Source organism: Amphiprion ocellaris, chromosome 19, assembly GCF_022539595.1.
Source record: "Amphiprion ocellaris isolate individual 3 ecotype Okinawa chromosome 19, ASM2253959v1, whole genome shotgun sequence".
NCBI lineage: Eukaryota > Metazoa > Chordata > Actinopteri > Pomacentridae > Amphiprion > Amphiprion ocellaris.
Window position 1 is genome coordinate 9,291,350 of NC_072784.1, and position 5,378 is coordinate 9,296,727.

The following is a 5,378-nucleotide window of genomic DNA, read 5'->3' on the forward strand; positions in this document are numbered from 1 at the left end:
TAGTAAAATAAAAATAAATAAACAGAACTAAAAGTGAACTTCATGTTGACATTGATGGGCATTCCAACCAGGAACAAAGTAAAAGATAATCAATACGAAAAAAAAAACTCTTCCTGTTCACCTCTTCAAGCCCAAAAACACACCGCAGTAGCACCCTAAACTAAAACTACCAATGGGTTCCCTGTTTTCCTTTCTGAACAATTCAAAGGTCCCTCTCTATCTCCCCACACATCCACCAACCACTGGAACACATCTCCAAAGTTCTGCTGGGCCAGCTCAGCTTCCCCTCAGAAGAAGTTCCTCCACCTGCCAGATGAAGGAGCCTTTTGAGAGGCAGCTGGCATCGTGATTGGACTGTACTTTGGTCTGTTCCAATCCAGCTTCAGCTCCAGAGACGGCAGGCGGGACGAGTCAACGGAGGCCGGGTGGACGAAGGCATGCAGCTGAGTACAATCCAGAAAACAACAGAGGAGGAGTGCAGGGCCCAGGGCCAGAACAACAGAGTAGCATCGTATGTCTCTTAGAAAACATCATAGTATAGCCTTTGGGATGAAAAAACGCCATCATATACATCGTATATTGTACAAATAACAAGTCAAAGGAAAGAGACATACATTGTAGAATTGTAGTAATTGTGGGCTGACTGATTTACTGATTATCAGTATTTTATTTTTTACTGATTTACGGTAATAAATACATTTAAAAATGGCGCTACTTTGGCTCTGAACCTTTATCTACCTGTGGTCGCTCTGTCTTCTGGAGTGATTTGATTGGTTATACGTCACGAATAAAACTCCTTTAACTTAACATCTGTAAACAAAACAAAAACGTATCAACAAAGTTTTCTGTTAGAGTTTGTGTTCTTCTAAGTTTAACTCCAAGATTTTAAATACTTTCATTTACTGCAAATGAATATCTACTCCAAATGTCTCACTAATAATCATTATCAGCCTTAAAAACCCACAAAACACCCCTCTATACTCGACCACACTTAGTACAGTCCGGTTCCCCCTTCTATAAATCTGCTTGGAATCTTCCACTTCCTGTTTGTCAAAGTGGCCTTCTACCTGGACAGGTTTTGTTGGAGCTCATGCAACAAACATTTTGGGTAACTGCACTTTAATATGGATGGATGACACTGAATTAGAGTCTGTTTTAATGAGACTGAGTTAAGATGTGTAGCTCTGTCATTAAATAGTAAATTATTTCTCAGAATTCACAGAGAAAAGTCTGAAATGTTTGCTAGGTTAGCGTCCCACATGTTCTTTGGCTCAGCTAAAGCTAACTCTCTCCAACTTCTGGATCTCTTGAGTTGCTTGTTGTTAAAATATCTTGCTATAGGTGCTGAAGCTCAGAAAGTCTGAGATGTTTGTTCAAAATAAGCTCATTCTCAAGTCTTATCTGAACTGTCCTCTTTTGTTTGAACTTTCCCTAAACTTAGGAGTTAATGACAGAGCAGCACATCCAGACTCAGTCTCATTTATGTAGAGATTAAACTTCAGTGTCATTCATTGATGTTAAAGTGCAGTTTTTCAAATGTTTGTTGCACATGCTCCCGACCAAACCAGTCCAGGTGGAAGACGATGTGAAGAGAAAGCTCCAGAGGATGAATATCACACATTTACGTTGGAAATAAATGTCCTTTAATTTGACATTGTCATGCAAATGATGTTCAAATCTTTGTTGAGTGTTTTGTTGATGTTGGTTTCTAAATGTTTTTTGACACTCGGCCCCAAAGATTAAAACCTTCTACGGCTCACAAGCTGCAACAATTCACACATTATCAACTATCTTTCTGACTAAACTAAGATAAAAAGTGAAAAACTGCCTGATTCCTGCATCATGAATGTAAATCTTTTTGGTTTTTATGACAGTAAACTGAATATATTTGGGTTTGACATTTTATAAACCAAAACAAGAAATGAATTACTGGAGAAAACAATCAACAGATTAATGGACAAAGAAAATGTGTTTTCCAACATATATGGCTGAATTACTCCAACATTACAAGATACATACAATTTTAATTCAATTTTATTTATATAACACCAATTACAGGTCAAATTGTCTCAAGACGCTTTATTTTTATATTTTTTTGTCATATTTAAAATATGACAAAGTAAGAAATTTAAACCTCTTGACTAATCCAATTTATTATTTGGTTTTTAAGAGACTAATGGACAATTAAAATAACTTTCTCCACTAAAACTAATAAACATGAGGTCAAATAGAAGGAACAGTTTTAAATACTGCAGTCCCACGACGACAAGAATAAAGTTTGTCAACAAAAACTAAATCTGCTGGTGGATTCCATTAAAGTCCTAATAAATGATAATAAAGTGTGATACTAAAGGTTTGTGGTGCTAAAAATGTCCAAGTAAAGATATCAAGTTGAACATCTGGATGGAGGTTGATAAAAGTTGACCTCCCTTCATTTCTCTGGAGCGACTCCATGGATTTTATGGATGGTGGTTAAAGACCTGCTCTTCTAGTGGTCTTCCTTCTAGTCGCTGTAAAAAGTCAGTCCATCCTGGCCGACTTCAACACCTCTTCATGACAACTTGTTCTGCCTCCGACCTCGGTGGAAACTCCAGAAACTCGGGAAAACCTGTCGAGACTCGAAGAACTCGTGGAGACTCGAAGAACTCGTCGGGCGGGGGAAGGTGTGGTGGGTGGTGGGGGGAGGTGGGGGAGTAGAGGGGGGAGGCCGCCACCCACCTCCCCGCCTACTCTCCGCCCTGACTCCACCCAGACTCCGCCTTGGCTCCAGCCCATGTGGTCACTTCAGGAACTACGATGCCAAAGGGACGACGAATTTATTTCTTTTTATCTGATCTGTAGCTCAGTGAGTTAAGGATTTGCCTATGGAGCTGCAGGTCGCTGGTTCAAGACCAGACACTTCTTAAATTTTCTCAAAATCCTGACAAAGACAAAGAAAGAAAAATGCCGGTGGTGGGTCTTGAACCTGCGACCTTCCAGCTTGGTAGTCTGTCTTCTTATCCCCTGAGCTACTCGCTCAGATACTAATTCTTCTTTTTTTTGCGCATTTATCATCTATTTTTTGTCGTTTTCGAGTTTTTTTTTAACTCGAGTCTCGACTCGACCGTTTTTCTCAGGAGGTTGGACTTCAGCCTTTGTGCTGGAGGGTGGAACCCTCAGTTCCAAGACTTTCCAAAGCCTCCAGACCTCCCGAGTCCTCAGGACCTGAGCTTTCACACAGTCTGAGGGCTGAAATTTTCTAAGTCCCACAGTAGTTCTCTGTTAGATTGAACCTTTCAGACAGTCCAAGGACTGATATCTTCTAAGTTCCTGAGTAGTTCTCTGTTAGTTTGAACCTTCAGACAGTCTGAGGACTGAAGTTTTAAAAGTTTCTCAGTACTTCTCTGTTAGTTTGAACTTTCTGGTTAACAGAAGCCTTAAAACTTGTGACCATGAGTCTTGATTTCACATTTAGACCATCCATCTGAGTTCTTCTCAGACCTTCACCTGTGGGTTTTTTAGAAATCCTCAACAAACTTTGATTCTCTTCACTGAACAGTAAAGTTTGTGGAGATCAGAAGGTAACATTAGTTTGATCGATGCCTTCAACTACTAGTAGACTTTATCTGGAAAGCAGTTTTCTGAAATGAGTTCTTAGTAAATCTGTCCACAATCAAACCAAGAACATAGAAAGAGGAAATGTTTGAAGAAACAACTTGATGTTTTCATTTCAGACTAGAAAACGCTTTAAGACCTATATCTGTTTTTGCTCTTTTTGATCGTTTTATTGTCTCTTCTGTTTAATTTGATCTTCTAAAGTTTAACTGGTGTCTTTTCAAATGTTTTGTCTTTAGTTTGATTCTTCTTAAATGTCTATTTTGCTCTTTTCTCACTTTTCATTCTTTTCTAATGTCTGATTTGATTTCCAAACGTTTTGTCTTTTTAATGTTTAATTGTTGTTTTTTCAAATGTTTTATCGGCTTGTTTGAAAAATTTCCTTTTCTTTCCCCGTGTTTTTCAATTAAATCTTTAAGGTTTTTCTTTTTAAATGTTTTACCACCTTTCAATGTTTAATTTTCTTTTTAAATGCTTCATTGTATTTTCTGTTTAATTCCTATTTAAAGTTTTATTGTCTTTAAGATTTAATTTTCTAATTAAACATTTAATTTTTAATTCAATGTTTTGTCTTTTTAAAGGTTTAAAGATCTAATGTTTTGTATTTTTAAAAAATGTTTAATATTCTTCTTGTTTAATTTTATTTTTTAAATGTTTAATTATCTCAAATATTTCATCTTTAATGTTTCATATTTTTGTTTAAAAAATTTGTTTAATTTCATAATTACATGTTTTGTATCTTCTGTTTAATTATTTAATTAAATATTTTGTCTGCTTAATATAATTTAATTGTATTTCATGTTTAATTTTCTTTTTAAAAGTTTTGTTGTATTAAAGTTTTTTTCCTTTGATTTAATTGCTTTTTTAAAATGTAGTTTATCTCTTTAATCTTTTTTTTCTGTCAAGATTTTAACCTCAACCTTAGAAATGAAACAAACCCTTAAATCACAATGAAAATACTTCTGTTGTCACAATCATGAGTTAGTCAATTATTCAGTTTATCAATTCAGCTTTATTTATTTAGCACCTTTCACACAGATGACAAAACTAAACAAGCAAAGAGAAAAAACTATGCTAAAACTATGATTAAAACTCAAAAACAAACAAAAAAAAGATTTAACATGGTAATAAAATATGTTGTGTCCAGGGGATGGAGGGAGTTTATTGAAGTCTTCTTGGGCTCACATGGGAAATCATTTAAAATATAAACTTGATATTCAGTCTAAGGAAACTGGAAACTGCAGAGCGACAGAAGAACCAACAATATCTCCTGTTTTCTCCTTTAATGAGTCGACTCTTCTTGTGCTTTCAGACCAAAGAACTACAGACTCTTCACAACCTGCTCAAACTCTTGGTACAGGACCTCACCACACGGGTCAAGAAGGTTTCCTTCTCATTTCTACTCTGAAGCTCACCTTCTCCTGCTCAAACTGCTGACAAATGTTTCTGCTGCTCTAAAGTCTGGTCTCCAGAACTTCCTAAAAACTCTCAAAGTCTCTTCTGCTGCAGGTTGCTTTGTAGAACTGTTGCAGAAAACCTCACTAAACCACATGGAGGGGCCTCAAGATAGTCGTCCAAATGAAACCATACAAAAACCAAACTAGCACAACCCAAACGCTAAAGTCTCCTGCAGCCTACCAGAGAACCTCTGAGAACAGAGAATCAGGACAGGAACTCTTACCTTCTGGACAACCAACGCTGGTTCACAAACAAGAATACAGAATGTGTCTGACCAAAAACCTCTAAAGACTCACTACAGCCAAGATAAAGACACAACTCAGCTG